Here is a 17,312-nt window from a genome sequence, read left to right on the forward strand (position 1 = left end):
CTCACGTCAATACTAGACAAGATACTGGAAAAGATCATTAAGGAAGTGGTGTGCGAACATCTAGAAACAAATGCAGTCATTGCTAATAGCCAACACGGATTTACCAAAAACAAGTCATGCCAGACTAATCTGATCTCCTTTTTCGATAGAGTTGGGTCGATACAGGAAATGCTGTGGATGTAGCGTATCTGGATTTCAGTAAGGCCTTCGACAAAATCTCCCACGACCTTCTGGCAAACAAACTAGTAAAATGTGGGCTAGACAAAACTACGGTTAGGTGGCTCTGTAATTGGCTAAGCAAACGAACCCAAAGGGTGCTCACCAATGCATCGTCTTCATCTTGGTAAGAAGTCACGAGTGGAGGGCCGCAGGGTTCCGTCTTGGGCCCAGTTCTGTTCAATATCTTTATTAACGACTTAGATGAAGGGTTAGAAGGCACGATCATCATGTTTGAGATGACACCAAACTGGAAGGGATAGCAAACACTCCAGAAGACAGGAGCAGAATTCAAAACAATCTTAACAGATTAGAGAGATGGGCCGAAACTAACAAAATGAAGTTCAACAGGGATAAATGCAAGATACTTCACTTCGGCAGAAAAAATGGAAATCAAAGATACAGAATGGGGGACTCCTGGCTCGATAGCAGTACATGTGAAAAAGATCTTGGAGTCCTTGTGGACAACAAGTTAAACATGAGCCAACAATGTGATGCGGCAGCTAAAAAAGCCAATGGGATTCTGGCCTGCATCAATAGGGGTATAGCGTCTAGATCCAGGGAAGTCATGCTCCCTCTCTATTCCGCCTTGGTCAGACCACACCTGGAATCACACTGTGTCCAGTTCTGGGCACCACAGTTGAAGGGAGATGTTGACAAGCTGGAAAGCGTCCAGAGGAGGGCAACTAAAATGATCAAAGGTCTGGAGAACAAGCCCTATGAGGAGCGGCTTAAAGAACTGGCCATGTTTAGCCTGCAGAAGAGAAGGCTTAGAGGAGACATGATAGCCGTGTACAAATACATGAAGGGAAGTCATAGGGAGGAGGGAGGGAGCTTGTTTTCTGCTGCCCTGCAGACCAGGACGCAATGGAACAATGGCTTCAAACTACAGGAAAGGAGATTCCACCTGAACATCAGGAAGACCTTCCTCACTGTGAGGACTGTTCTGCAGTGGAACTCTCTCCCCTGGACAGTGGTGGAGGCTCCTTCTTTGGAGGCTTTTAAGCAGAGGCTGGATGGCCATCTCTCGGGGGTGCTTTAAATGAGATTTTCCTGCTTCTTGGCAGGGGGTTGGACTGGATGGCCCATGAGGTCTCTTCCAACTCTACTATTCTATGATTCTATGTGATCTGTGACTAACAGAAAAGGGGCACCCCACAGATAGTGTCTTAAGGTGTATGTAGACTATTTTACAGCCAGTGCCTCCCATTCAATAACGTTCTCTAGGACTTAATTTCTGGCTCAAATACAAGATAGGATGTTCTTCCGAGCCCCTCCACTGTGCCAAGAGTGCCCCCAATCATACTCCCAAGGATCCATTTGAACAATAAAGGGCTCAGAAAAATCAGGTGCAGTCAATACTGGAGCCTGACATAGCTTGTCTTTCAGTCCCTGAAATACCTGTCCCTCTCTCTTCCCTCATCTGATTTTCTTAGGACACCTCTTCCTAATCAGATCAGTTAAAGGAGAAGCTAGACTGGCAAAATGCGAAACAAATTTACAATAATATCCTGCCAACTCCAAAAATTGTTGGATTTTCAGGTACTGTTCTAATTTGCCCCCCCTCCTACATGTAACCTAGGTAAGGCAACTCGGTTTGTGCCACTTTACATTTCTTGGGATTAGCAGTGAGACCAGCTTGCCTAAGAGTGTTGAGAACTTTCTGTAAATGGATCAGGTGAGCTTCCCAGGAGGAACTGAAAATAATGATATCGTCGATATCGGCAGCAGCACAATCCTGTACTGGTCTCTGAAAAGTCATTGTGGCCCCATGTAACCCAAAGGGCATGAGGCTAAAATGGTAGAGCCCATTAGAAGTGGCAAAAGTTGTTTTCCCTCAGGAGTCCTTTATGAAAGGAATCTGCCAATAGCCTTTAATTAAATCTAAGAATGTGGCATAATTTGCATTTCCCAGCTTGCTCAATAATTCGTCGATTCTGGACATAGGGTAGGCATTGAACTTAAAAATTGCATTTAGCCTATGAAAATCAATACAAAAACATATACCACCACCTGTTTTGGATACTAGTACTGGCTAATGTTATGTTACATTAGAAAAAGTTGACCATTTCTGCCCCCTTGGCAGACACCTCTCCACAAAAGTCAACATTGACACTGAAATACAACACCACCTGAGCTCTGCGGGTGCAGCATTTTTCCGAATGAAGCAGAGAGTGTTTGATGATCGGAACATCCGTAGAAATACCAAGATGCTCATTTATGAAGCCACTGTCCTCCCAACCCTGCTATGTGCCTGCAAAATGTGGACTGTCTACAGATATCACACTCAACTCCTGGAGCGTTTCCATCAGCGTTGCCTCTGAAAAATTCTACAAATATCTTGGGAAGACAGGCAGACAAATGTCAGTGTGCTGGAAGAAGCAAAGACCACTAGCACTGAAGCGATGCTCCTACGCCATAAACTCCGCTGGACTGGCCACGTTGTGTGAACACTGTCTCGCAAAGCAGTTACTATAATCCCAACTCAAGAACGGAAAACGGAAAGTAGGTGGACAGGAAAAGAGATGTAAAGATGGTCTTAAAGCCAACCTTAAATACGGTGGCATAGACACTGAGAACTGGTAAGCCCTGGCCCTTGAGTGCACTAACTGGAGGTCAGCTGTGACCAGCATTGCTGTGGAGTTCAAATAGGCACGAATGGAGGGCTTAAGGGAGAAACGGGCCTAGAGGAAAGCACGTCAAGCCAACACTGACCGGGACCGCCTTCCACCCGAAAACCGATGTCCTCACTGCGGAACAACATGCGGATGAAGAATAGGTCTCTTCATTCACCTATGGACACACCTCCAAGACACCCGAATGGGAGGACCATCATCCCCAGCCTACAAGGGATTGCCTAAGTAAGTAAGTAAAAAGTGGCCCTGGCCGATTTTGCCATGGACTGTGGGACTCCTCAATGACCCCTAGCTCCAACATAGCCTCTACCTCCCTATTGATTACCTCTTTTAACTTTTGCGGCCATTCTCTTCCTGGACTCCTTACTATTTTCCCTGGAATTGTGGATATGTGATGTTGTGTTAACCCAGTTTGCCCTGGCCTGGGGGAAAAATCATCATGATAGGCTTTCTCCAGGTTTCTCACCTGTATGACCTGTTTGAGCATCAGTTGTTCTCCCAGATTAATGGAAGTGGTTTGTTCTACTTGTTCTACAGCTGGGCCAAACTCCTCTTCCTCCAGTTCTGCCACCAGGCTTTCTCACTCTCTCCAGGCACATCGAAAACCCCTTCGGAAGTGCTGGACATCTGAAGAATGTACGAGTCCCAAAAACAACCGCACCACATGCACAAGCCTATTGTATATGCCTTCCCAGCCTTAACCACATGGTAACTTACTTAAAGCTTGATCGCCTTTTCATTGTTGCTGGCAAGAGCTTGGGAGGATAAACTTGTCTTGCTTTGGTTTAATTCGCCCAATTTGCATTGGACAAAAATACTTTCTTTGTCTTTACAAACACTGTGATTTGTATGCAGGTGTCTTAGCAGCTAAGTTAGTGCTAATGGGCTGTTATTAAATGTCCAAAAGCAGATTACATGCTGGGCAGTCAGAACACAAGGATCTCCCACAGAAAGGAAACAATATGACAAACATTCCCCAAGGTATTTCTGAATTTTTATTTTTTGTTTTCAGTGGATGTTCTAGGATTGTTACTGTTGCCTTAGACGTCTTTGACTTGTTCATTAAGATTGGGTAAATTCAGCCTTAGATTTTGCCCTGGGCTAGATTCCTCTGATGGCTTCTCCTTCCTTTAGGGTTACTGGCTCTGACATGTTGTCCTGGGACTGGGGGGGGGGGGGGGGGCTTTTCGGCTGGCGGTGGCGGTAACAGTATAATGATAACTAAACACAGCTGTCCATTTTAAACAATATATGAAAAATGTGCACCATGATAAAGGTTCAAACCATAGAACGAACACAATATGTATATTAGAGCCTCATATACATAATAATGTTCACAATAATACAAATAATAAGATTTATAGACAGCAATCATCCAGATTTAAATGCTATACAGTTATCAATCGGTCTGGTTGCCATAATCTTGGTTTTCTTAATGTTTAACTGCAGCATGGCTTTTGCGCTTTCTCCTTTCTTCCACATTGGTGAGAAGGCTCCTCATCTCCTCCTCACTTTCAGCCATCAGAGTGGTATCATCTACATATCTAAGGTTGTTAATGTTTCTTTCAGCAATTTTAACTCCAGCCTTGGATTCGTCAAGCCACGCACATCACATGATGTGTTCTGCATACAAGTTGAATAGGTCAGTTGAGAGGATGCAGCCCTCCCGCACTTCTTTCCCAATCTTGAACCAGTCTGTTGTTCCATGGTCTGTTATGACTTGGCTGTGATACAGATTCCTCAGGAGACAGATAAGGTGACTTGGCATCCTAATTATTATATTACTAATATTGTAATATAATAATTCTAATATATTGAATAGTAATCTTCTCAAGCTCCCACTAGTGGTTTGCTATGTATCTTATTGCTTACTGTATTGTATGTGTGTATTGGTTTGCAATTTTACCTAACCTCTTTGAAGATGGATTAGGAATCAGCTGGTCATTGGGGTGCAGACCCAAAATTAATAAGAACATCAGCCCTGGCCTTGTCTTACTCAACTGCTGAGTATGCCTGCCCTGTTTGGCACAAGTCTGCCCAAGCGAAACAGGTGAACATAGCACTGAACGAAACATGCAGAATAATCACAGGATGTATCAAACCTACACCTGTTGATAATCTCTACAATAAAGCTGGAGTTGCCAGCTGAGGAGGGGAGGGGCTGGGGGGCCCTGAGCGGGCGGGATAGTGTTGTAGCCCAACCATCAGGATCAGAACCTCCACAGGAAATGGAAGTTGACTCAGAGACTGAATCGGATGATGGGCCTCTGCAGGATTGGGATCCGAGCCCAGTGATCTTGCAGCTGCCTATTGTTGAATCTTCAGAAAAACAGTTAATTGGGGAACATTCTGATGATCACCCAAGTTTGGATTCATCAGATGGAGAGGCGGCAGGGGAGGATGAATTCTTTGACCGCAGACAATCTATCTCACAAGAAAGGAGTGAAAGAGAATGTCTAAGGTGCAGCAGATGCTTAGCTCTCAAACGCTGTTGAGTCAACTTTCCCTTGTGAAACGGGAGATGCCTGGATTCTCAGGGCAGGTAGCCTTGAGAATCCCTTAAAGGGACCTCACTCTCGGATTTCCTTGCACTGTCAACATTGCTTTCCTTGGGAGAAGCATCTCAGTTCCAGTCCCTGTTTCTTGCCTAGTTTCCCGTGCTGTTTCTCAAGATACCTGGAGAGAGTTTGAGCCTGCTGACTCTCGGTTAGGCCTTGCCTTGTTGCTCCTGTTTCTCGTTACTCCTAGTGGATGTTTTCCATGCGGATTACAGTTGTTGAAATTGCTACGCCTTGTTTGGATCTCTGCAACCTCGGATTACTTGCTGTCTTTGACTCTGTGTGGAACTATCGAGTTCTGTCTGTGGATTACAACTTTCAAAGACTTTGTTGGACTATAATTGCACAGTCAAGTACCTAGCCAATGACTCTAGGGTTGCATAGGAAGACCTAGACAATGCCTCTGGAGTTGATTTGGAGAACCTCTGGAGTTGCTGTCAGCTCACTACAGCCGCTCCTGAATGAACACACAAGACACTCTGTGGTATCACCAGAAACTTTACTGCAGGAAACATAGACATCAGAAAAGCCAAGAATGGGAGGCTCCGGCCAACCATCCTTTATATACCCTCCCCCTCATTTGAAAAGTCTCAGCAAAACCCCGTGCAGATTCCCCGCCAAGTCCAGCAGCCGTTTCTTCTCCGAGTCCTGAGACGTAGGTGTCTTATCAATGTCAGTGACCCTGAAACTCAGAGCCACACCCAGGCTCTAGTAGCAGGGCTCTGACATGGCGTCCTCCTCCCCTTCGTCCTGGAAGGAAAAGATTTAACACAACTATTGTTCTCCGTTGTCCAGAGTTCCTTTATACTTTTTTAACAGGCTGCAATGGAATACCGGGTGTACCTTTCCTAGGTTCTTGGGTAGCCTCAGCTGATAGGTCACTTCGTTTATTCTTTTCGCCACCCTGAACGGCCCTATATAGCGTGGAGCTAATTTCTTAGATGGGAACCCCAATTTCAGGTTTTTTGTGCTCAGCCAAACCAGATCTCCTTCGCCCAATTTGTCCCCCTCTCGGCGCCTACGATCTGCAAAGAGCTTGTACTTCTTTTGCGTTTCCCGCAATGCCTCCACCACGTTCTGCCACCCTTGCTTAATTTTAGCCGGCCATTCCTTGTCGGTCTGGCCCTCTCCTTCCTTCCACTCGGGTAGCCTGGGGAAAGGTGCCACCTCCTGTCTGTATACTATTTCGAATGGGGCACGACCTGTGGCCGAATGTACGGCCCCGTTAAATGCCTCTCAGCAAAAGGCAGAAGGTCTGACCAATCGTCCTGTCTATAATTGGTGTACATCCTCAAGAATTGGCACAGTGTTTGTTGGGTACGTTCGACCCCCCCCCGTTGGTCGCGGGATGAAAGGCCGAGCTCAGATTCCTTTCTGCTCCTAACAGCTGTAAGAATTTTCCCCAAAATTTTGCAGTGAATTGGACTCCCCGGTCGCTAATTATTTTGTCGGGGCACCCATGTAGGCGATAGACGTGCTTTACATACAAATCCACGAGCTTTTCAGCCGAGGGGAGTTTTGGCAGGGCCACAAAGTGCGCCTGTTTTGAGAATAGGTCCAATATTGTCCAAATGTATCTGTGGCCTCTGCTGGGGGGTAGTTTGCCTACAAAATCCATTGCCACGCATTCCCATGGCCTCATGGGCTCCACCACCTTCTGCAAAAGCCCCTGGGGCTTCCCAGGTGGTGTTTTGCCCTCTGCACATAATTCACACTGCGTGACGTACCCCCTGGCGTCTTTCCTCATTCCGGGCCACCAGCATTGTTTGGCCAACAGTTTAATAGTCCTGGTAGGGCCTAGATGACCTGCACCCTTGTTATCGTGGCATTTCCTTAACATTTCTTGTCTCAACTCCCTATCTTACACTTTACATCTTCGACACTGTGCCTAGCTAACGATCCTGATGCTGTGGATCCGTCCAACTGCGAAAATGCTATTGGGGATTCTAGGCTCGTTCTTTTGCATCCCAATCCCCCGGCTAATTCAGGGGAAATGATGTTCCTGGAACATCCACAATCCACAAACACTTTGCATGTTGCTTGTTTGCTGCCATTTTCAAGCTGAATGGGGACCACTATCATAGCTTTGTCCTGACTTACCACCACCCCCCCCGAATGGTCCCTCATCGGTGGTTCTTCCTCGGCGCGTTTTCCTGCCACGGCTCTTGGTTTGGGTGGGCCTCCGCCTTCCCCTTTTCTCTGCCAGCACTCGGCAGCCCTGTGGCCCAACCGGCCGCACACGAAGCAGCCGCTCCTGCTGGTGCTCACGTTCCCTCTTGGCTCTGCTCTCCTCCCGGCTGGGGCTGATCCCTCCTTCCGGCTCCCCTCTTTCATCTGCTGTCACGACCCAGGCTACAGAGCACCAATAACCATACGCAGAGGCCAGATTCTATCTAATATCTTTATTAAGGAAATATATAAAGTTAGTAAAAGCAAATGTAAAAGTTAGTCCAGAAGCAGACCTTTCAGGAAAGGTCAAAATTAGTCCAAAGAAACAATGTCCAATATGAAATATTAAGGCCCAAAGTTGTAATCCAATAACCGAAACACTCACTTTGCCAGGCAAAGTGAGGGGAGATGACAAGGTCCTTTAGTCCATGAACTTGAGCAAGGCTAGGAAATAACTTGATACTTGAAACAAGGCTTGAAACGTGGAACAAGGTAACGAGGAACAAGAACAAGGTCCGTGGAATAACTTGGTAAAATCCGTGAAACAAGGCAAGGGTTAGTCCTGGGAAACAAGGCAAGATCCGTAGGTAAACAAAGGCTGGGAAACAGGAACGAAGGCTGGAAACAAGGCAAGGCTTGAGCAGGAACGAGGCTTGAATCGGAGCGCGCTGTCCAGACACAACTCGCTCCGGAGGCTGACGAATTGACTCCGCGAAGTTACTACGCGGGTAAAACACCTATATAGAGTCTAACTTTCCCGCCGAAGCAGTTCTCTGAGAACCAGAAACGAAAGCTAAACTCCGAGACCAGATGTCTGACTCCTTAAAGATTCTCACGAAAAGCAGACTTAATTGGGTACATTCTTAGCTGCTATCCTCGCACTCCTGCGCGAAGCTGCTTCCAAACCCCTCTGTTGTTTACAAAACTCATGGCGAGAGAACACGGGAGATGTAGGCTCAGGGTTTGTTTGACATACTTCTGGGACACAACTTTCTTGCAGGTGCAAGGTTCCCAGATCTGCCTGGGAAAGATCTGGCTGAGAAGATTCCAGTTCTGACTGGGAAGGTAAAAAACCCAAGTTTTCTTCTTCATCAGGCATTACAATGTCATGAGCAGGACTACAAGGCCCATGAGTCATCACACTATCCCCCTCCTCAAGGCCCCTCCCAAACTGGAACTCTCTCCCCGAGGCGCGAGGTCGTGGCTTGGCGGGATAGGTTTGATGAAAGCGACGGGTTAGATCAGGAGCATGGACTGTGGAGGCGTCTTCCCAAGAGCGTTCCTCAGGGCCAAAACCCACCCAGTCAATGAGATATTGCAGGCGGCGGCGGTGAAAGCGAGAATCTAAAATGTCCTGAACCTCGAACTCGTCCTCCCCATCCACCAAAATAGGGACGGGGGCCGGCCGGTCTACATCTGGCCGCACACCATCCGCCGGAAGGAGCAGGGAGCGGTGAAACACTGGGTGAATGCGCATTGAACGTGGAAGTTGGAGTTTGAAAGTCACGGGGTTTAATTGCGCCACCACTGGATAGGGGCCAATGAAACGGGCATCTAACTTCCGGCAAGGGCGGTGGGAGGGCAAAAAGCGAGTGGACAGAAAAACCCGATCTCCTACCTTGATTTCGGGGCCCGGCTGGCGATGTTTGTCCGCGTGACGTTTATAGTCCTCCTTGGCTTGTTCCAGTTGCTGGAGCAAAAGTTGTTGCACCGCTGTGAGTTCCTGCAGCCAATCTTCTGCTGCGGGAACTTCTGAAGTTTCAATGACAGGGGGAAAGAAACGTGGATGGAAGCCGTAGTTTGCAAAGAACGGCGTTTCTTTTGTAGAAGCCTGGACTCCATTGTTGTAGGCAAATTCCGACAGTGGTAACAGAGAAGCCCAATTGTCCTGTTGGTAGTTTATATAACAGCGAAGGTACTGTTCCAAAGTGGCATTGGTGCGCTCCGTTTGCCCATCCGTTTGGGGATGGTGAGCTGAAGATAAACGAGAGTCTATGCCCAATAGTTTTTGTAGTGCCTTCCAGAAACGAGAGGTGAATTGGGATCCACGGTCTGTGACCAAACTCTTGGGCAATCCATGTAGTCTGAAAACATGTTGGAGGAATAAATCTGCAGTCTCTTGGGCCGTGGGAAGACCTTCACAGGGAATGAAATGGGCTAACTTGGTGAAAAGGTCCACCACCACTAGGATCGTGGTGAATCCACAGGAAGGTGGTAAGTCAGTGATAAAATCCGCAGAAATTATTTCCCATGGGCGAGATGGGTTAGGAAGGGGGTGTAGAAGCCCTGAGGGCTTCTCCCTTCTTATCTTGGAGCGCTGGCATACTGGGCAGGTGTTAACATATTTTTCCACATCCTTGCGGATCTTGGGCCACCAGAAATCTCTTAGGATCAAATGCATGGTTTTAAATAGTCCGAAATGCCCTGCTGGTTTGCAGTCATGACACAGACGAAGTACTTTTTCCCTGCCCGGTCCGGGTGGGATATAAACATGATTTCTATAGCAAAGCAGTCCATCTTTAAGCGAAAAGGGAAAGTGCAGACCTTGACGAAGTTGGTCCTGCGCCCAGGCATCTGCTTGCTGACTAGCCCTGATTTCTTGAGCACAGATGGGCCCTGGATTAGGGGGAGTTGAATCAATGGGAGTGGATTTGGTGTTCCCCACTGTGAGCGTGGCAAAGTTCTCGGGTTGTAGTAGTTGGGATTCAAAGGTCTCCTTGCGTCCTGCAGCGTATTCCGGTTTACGTGACAGGGCGTCTGCTTGCTTGGTTTGGGCTGGGGTCACATAATGAATCTGGAAGTTGAAACGTTCAAAGAATAAAGCCCAACGTTGCTGCCTTTGATTTAGCTTGCGGGCAGTTCTTAGATGTTCTAGATTCCGATGATCAGTGTGGACTTCAATGGGAAATTTGGCCCCTTCTAGCCAATGTCTCCAAGTTTCAAAAGCTGCCTTTATGGCTAATAGTTCTTTTTCCCAAATGGTATAGTTCCTCTCTGGTGCGGTTAGTTGACGAGAATAATAAGCACAAGGATGAAGGTGATCTCCCACTGGTTGTAGGAGCACAGCCCCAATTGCCACATCAGAGGCGTCCGCTTGCACCACAAAAAGGGTTTCAGGATCTGGATGCTGAAGGATTGGCTGGGATGTGAATAATTTCTTTAGTTGCTGGAACCCTTTCTCTGCTTGATCAGTCCAGCGGAAGGGCCGTTTTCCACGGATGCAGCTAGTGATTGGGTCAGACCAGCGGGCAAAATCTGGAATGAACTTGCGGTAGTAGTTCGCGAACCCCAAGAATCGCTGCACCTCCTTCTTGTTAGTTGGCGCCCGCCATTCCAATACTGCGGAAACCTTGGCTGGATCCATGGAGAGCCCTAGAGGCGAGATACGGTATCCAAGGAAATCTACCTCTTGTAGATCAAAAGCGCATTTTTCCAGCTTGGCATAAAGTCCATGATCCCGCAATCGTTGTAACACCATTTTGACGTGGTTCTCATGTTCTGATTGTGATCTAGAAAACACCAAAAAATCGTCCAGGTAGATTATCAAGAACCTATCTAGATAGTCCTGGAAAATGTCATTGACAAAGTGTTGGAACGTTGCGGGAGCTCCGCATAATCCATAATTCATAACTCGGGACTCGAATAATCCGAATTTAGTCTGGAAGGCGGTCTTCCACTCGTCCCCTTCTCTGATGCGAACTAAGTTGTAAGCTCCCCGAAGATCCAGCTTGGTGTAAACCTTGGCTCCTCGAAGTCGGTCTAGTAGATCCGAGATTAAGGGCAGGGGGTAGCTGTTCCGCTTGGTGATATTATTCAATGCTCTGTAGTCCACCACCAAGCGTAATTCCCCTGACTTCTTCTTCACAAACATCACTGGGGAGGCGGCTGGGGATTGAGAGGGTCTGATGAATCCCTTGCGAAGGTTTGTCTCTATGAATTCCCTGAGAGCTTCTTGCTCTGGTTCAGTCAGGGAGTAGAGATGCCCTCGCGGGATCGGGGCCCCCTCCACCAAGTCAATGGCACAGTCATAAGGTCTATGTGGGGGTAACCTTTCGGCTTCTTTTTCATTGAATACATCCCAATACTCGGAGTACTTCTTGGGCAAGGTGATAATGGGCTCGGTGTCTGTGGCATGGCAGACCTTGGCTACGAGGCAATGATTTTGGCAGTACTTTGAAGCAAACTGCAGTTCTCTGTTGGACCAGGAGATGCTTGGGTCGTGAAGTGTCAGCCATGGAATCCCCAAAATCACAGGGAAATGGGGAACCTCAGTAACAAAGAAGGAAATCTCTTCCATATGTTCCCTTATCCACATCCTGGTGGGTTCCGACCACTGGCTTACGGGGCCCGTCTTGAGAGGGCGACCATCAATGGCTTGCACCACACGGGCATTCTTGAAGTCATGATATTGTAATCCCAGAGAGTCGGCATACTCTCTATCAATGAAATTGTTGGTAGCTCCTGAGTCTATCATGGCGTGGATCATGACGGGTCCCCTTTTTGCTGACCATAAGGTGACCACTAGAAGGAACAGGACCCCGGTTGGCGGCTCTTGAACGGGTTTCTTGACCGGGTTGGCGAGCCTCTCTACGCCCGGTCGTTGGCTTCCCCCGCCGGCTGTGTGCCAGCCGCCTCAGACGCCTTCGTCTCCGTGGAGGACGCCGCCGCAAGACGGGCGGCGGGCTTCCCTTTGGCTGGGCACTCTCTGGCGAAGTGGCCCCCATTCCCGCAATACCAGCAGAGATTTAGGCGTTGGCGGCGGGCCTTCTCGGCGGCATCTAACCTGGGACGCACATTGCCCAACTGCATTGGCACCTCCTCGCTCCCTCTGGGGTATGGGGATGGTGGTGGGGGTCTCCACATTGGACCTGAACGCTGGCGGGAGCGGAGGGTTTTGCCCCAGCTCTACCGCTCTGGCCTCGGACCCACTGTTTTCTGTTGGCAATCATGACTTCAGCCCGTAAACATTGATCGATGAGTGCTTCCAGCGTTTGGGGAGGATCCACCTTGGAGATTTCCTCCAGCATTTCAATGTTGAGACCCTCCCGAAATTGTCCTCTGAGGGCAACATCGTTCCAGCCGGTGTTGTGGGCCAGCACTCGGAACTCGGCTATGTACTGAGACATGGGTCTGTCTCCTTGGAAGAGGCGGCAGAGTTTGTGCCCGGCGGCCTCCAAATTGTCCTCGATTCCCCAGGTCGCCTTAAGGTGGTCCAAGAAATGTTGCGCTGACCTTAGATGTGGGGAGGCTTGGTCGAACAGAGCCGTCGCCCAGTTAGCCGCTGGCCCGTCTAGGAGACTGTAAATCCACGCCACCTTGATGTCTTCCTGGGGAAACTCGGCATCACGGGCCTCTAGATAAGCTTGGCATTGGCGACGGAAAACATGAACCTTAGAAGCTTCTCCAGTAAACTTGGTTGGCAACGCCATGGCCGGAAGACGGATTCCGCGTTCCTTCAAACCCTTTATTTCCCCATCCTGTGCATTGAGCTTATCACGGATTCGGTCCACCTCATCCTTGTCGATGGTGTAGGTAATCGGCTGGCCGCTCGGCCCAGGTACGGTTCCGGTAGACATTCTGGCCGAGGTTAATTGGTGCTTAGGGTGGCAGAGTCAAGCTGTCACGACCCAGGCTACAGAGCACCAATAACCATACGCAGAGGCCAGATTCTATCTAATATCTTTATTAAGGAAATATATAAAGTTAGTAAAAGCAAATGTAAAAGTTAGTCCAGAAGCAGACCTTTCAGGAAAGGTCAAAATTAGTCCAAAGAAATAATGTCCAATATGAAATATTAAGGTCCAAAGTTGTAATCCAATAACCGAAACACTCACTTTGCCAGGCAAAGTGAGGGGAGATGACAAGGTCCTTTAGTCCATGAACTTGAGCAAGGCTAGGAAATAACTTGATACTTGAAACAAGGCTTGAAACGTGGAACAAGGTAACGAGGAACAAGAACAAGGTCCGTGGAATAACTTGGTAAAATCCGTGAAACAAGGCAAGGGTTAGTCCTGGGAAACAAGGCAAGATCCGTAGGTAAACAAAGGCTGGGAAACAGGAACGAAGGCTGGAAACAAGGCAAGGCTTGAGCAGGAACGAGGCTTGAATCGGAGCGCGCTGTCCAGACACAACTCGCTCCGGAGGCTGACGAATTGACTCCGCGAAGTTACTACGCGGGTAAAACACCTATATAGAGTCTAACTTTCCCGCCGAAGCAGTTCTCTGAGAACCAGAAACGAAAGCTAAACTCCGAGACCAGATGTCTGACTCCTTAAAGATTCTCACGAAAAGCAGACTTAATTGGGTACATTCTTAGCTGCTATCCTCGCACTCCTGCGCGAAGCTGCTTCCAAACCCCTCTGTTGTTTACAAAACTCATGGCGAGAGAACACGGGAGATGTAGGCTCAGGGTTTGTTTGACATACTTCTGGGACACAACTTTCTTGCAGGTGCAAGGTTCCCAGATCTGCCTGGGAAAGATCTGGCTGAGAAGATTCCAGTTCTGACTGGGAAGGTAAAAAACCCAAGTTTTCTTCTTCATCAGGCATTACAATGTCATGAGCAGGACTACAAGGCCCATGAGTCATCACATCTGCGGCCGTTGCTGTAGCCCTCCTCGGTGCCTCCTCGCTTGGGCCAGCGATGTCTCGACGTGCCCCGCCAGCTGAATCCATCCGTGCAGTGTGTCAGGCTCATCACGGTGCACCGCCCAGGAGAGGATCTCCCGCCTGAGCCCCTCTTTGAAGAGTTCCATCTTTGTCACTGCAGACCATTCCGGCACCTTTTCGGCGAGGCATTGGAATTCCTCCGCATACTCAGATACCGACCTCTGCCCCTGGGAGAGCTTCAACTTCTCCCTCGCCCAGATTTGCTCCAATGGATCTCGGAAACGGGTCTCCAGGGCCCCCATAAAGCGCCGGACTGACCCCAGACATGGGTCGCGCCGCACGTGCAGCTGAACGTACCAGCTAGCCGCTCCCCTCTTCAACACTGCACCAATGGCCCGGATCTGGCTGGATTCCGTTCTAAAAGTGTGAGCATTGTCCTCCATATAGCCCCTCACCGTGGTAAGGAAAAAATCCAGTTCAGAGGACTCTCCCCCAAACTCGATCCTTAGTTCCTCTCGTCTCGGTAGGGGTCCCTGTGGCGGCAATCCCCAATCCTCCGTCCGTCGCAAGCCCACTTGTGGACCAGTGGGCCCCGCCGCTGTTTCTCTTGGCCCTGTGCCACGCCCGGCATTCGCCAGGGGCACTCGGGTCTCAGCTGGGAGCGTAGCCGGGATTCTCTGAGGCTTTTCCCCTTCGTCGTCACTCTCCTCCACCCGCGTCAGGCTTGTTTGGGTCTTGGGCCGGGCGCCGGGCTCCTTTCGCATTCCCCTTCCCTTCGGTGCTGGGAGGTCTGCAAAGCCCTGGCTGCTTCCCACGCTCATGTCCCACATTGAGCCAGTCCGAAGTTCCCTTCCTCTCTCTGGCTCCGCCAAAAACGCCAGGCGCTCCATCACCCTCGACATTACTGCCAGGGTGGTCTCCATCGCCGACATCCTCTCCTCCAGAAACACCATCCTTTGTGGGGCTGGGGAGGGTAGATCTTCCTCTCCTCCGGTGCTGTCTCCCTGCACCACTCCACGCCTCTGGGTTACCCCGTTCGGCTGGGCATAAGCGGTGGATGATGCCAGGGCCGCCAGCTGGTGGAACTCAGCGTCCGGCTCGGGAGTGGCCCTTCCCGACCTTCCTCCTCCTGCGCCCAAGAGCTCTTCATCCTCCACTTGCATGTTACACCTCACCGCTACAACGGGATGGTGTCCGTATTCTTGGCTTAGTGTCAGCTCACTACAGCCGCTCCTGAATAAACACACGAGACACTCTGTGGTATCACCAGAAACTTTACTGCAGGAAACATAGACATCAGAAAAGCCAAGAATGGGAGGCTCCGGCCAACCATCCTTTATATACCCTCCCCCTCATTTGAAAAGTCTCTTCCCGCTCAGCAAAACCCCGCGCAGATTCCCCGCCAAGTCCAGCAGCAGTTTCTTCTCCGAGTCCTGAGACGCAGGTGTCTTATCAATGTCAGTGACCCTGAAACTTAGAGCCACATCCAGGCTCTAGTAGCAGGGTTCTGACAGTTGCATTGGAAGATCTGACAATGACTCTAGGGTTACATTGGAAGATCTAGCCAATGCCTCTGGAGCACTGGAAGACCGAGCTAACGACTGGAGGACCTAGTCAATGACCATGAACTTCCTTTAGAGCAGTGGTTATCAACCTGTGGATCCCCAGAAGATTTGGCCTTCAACTCCCAGAAATCCTAACAGCTGGAAAACTGGCTGGGATTTCTGGGAGTTGTAGGCCAAAACACCTGGGGACCCACAGGTTGAAAACCACTAATCTAGAGGATGCTGTCCTTCATTTCCATTTATCCTCCCTTTCCAGGTTTTCATCCTCTGCCCACCTTTTTCAAAGAAAGATTAACCAAAGCAGCTGATGTTCTGATTATCTCAGACAAGGCAGTCTGTGTGATCTGTGGAGGCTCAAGCAGAGCATGTCCTCAAATTAGAAGATCTTGATCTGAACCTGGGGACCCAGTGTGTGCTTCCCTCTTCCACCTGCCTTCTCCTTGACATCTCAGGGGGTGTCTTTCCTGTGGGATGATTGCAGTTTAACTACACTTGAGCTGCCATGGTTCTAAGCAGTGAGATCCTGGGAGTTGTAGTTCAGCGAGGCACCAGCACTTTTTGGCAGAGAAAACAACTCTGTCTGTGACCATTCCAGGGGGTGAAATGTCATTCATTCTGCAGTGTAGATGCACCTTTAGTTTGGTCCTGAAACTGAGTTTATTACTTCTTAAACAATAGGCAGATTGAGTTGGACTAGATGATCTGTGACGTGCCTCCTATATTTTATCATTCATTCATTCATTAATAAGAGTTACTCAACCATGGGATATTTTGGTGCCTTGGAGTTTGGCAGAGTCTCGTGTGCTGGAGGTTTAGAAACACAAGGCTGGATGGCCGTCTGTCAGGGGGGCTTAAATTGGGTATTCCTGCCTAGCAAAAGGGAACTGGAATGGATTGGCTTTGAGGTGCCCCTTTCAAACACCATAATTCACCCATCCCCTGCTGCCTGGGAGTCCAGTGGAGTCACCTTCTTCAACAGACTCCCAGGATGGCCATCTGTCAGGAGGGGTCGGATGTGTCTAACTTGATGGAACAAGAGGGTAGGACCGGATGGCCTTTGGAGTACCTCCCAGCTTGAGGACTGATCCTTCCGCACACTCAGCCCCCGTACTCTCTATCTCTCTCTTGCTGTTTTCTTGCTCTAGGAATTGGTCTGTTTCCCTGTGTGGTCCTCCCACATTGGGCTCCTTGGAGATAAAAAGCAGATCGCTGCAAAGGGAAGGAGGCCGGAGCAATGACGCTTTTCCCTTTGGTGTTTCTCTTTCACTTCACTGCAACAGGGTCGAAAGGCAAGATTTTCTCAAGATGCCATTTGGCCCATATTCTGCACGATGCCAAGGTGGAGGGATACGAGGGCTTAAGCGTGGGTGACTGTGAGTTTCTTCTTTCTTTCTTCATTACATTTTTTTTCAACTAGCTTGAGTATCCAGCGTTTAAAAAAATATTTTACAAAATGCATAAGGTTGTGGGTGAACGACAACTCACATCATGCCAGGTTAGTACTTAAAGTTTGTCATATTGGGCAATTTTGCTCTAGGTACATGTACTTTTTCTTTGTGT

At 48.9% G+C, this 17,312-nt stretch overlaps 1 protein-coding gene across 1 annotated transcript in view; it reads right to left on the bottom strand.

Annotated features, from left to right (window-relative positions):
- Window positions 1–17,312, bottom strand: part of LOC100566392 (lysozyme C, milk isozyme) — a 125,477-nt gene that overhangs the window by 91,987 nt on the left and 16,178 nt on the right. The gene's annotated exons all lie outside the window — the stretch shown is intronic.

The sequence above is a fragment of the Anolis carolinensis genome, chromosome 5 (assembly GCF_035594765.1).
Source record: "Anolis carolinensis isolate JA03-04 chromosome 5, rAnoCar3.1.pri, whole genome shotgun sequence".
Lineage (NCBI taxonomy): Eukaryota > Metazoa > Chordata > Lepidosauria > Squamata > Dactyloidae > Anolis > Anolis carolinensis.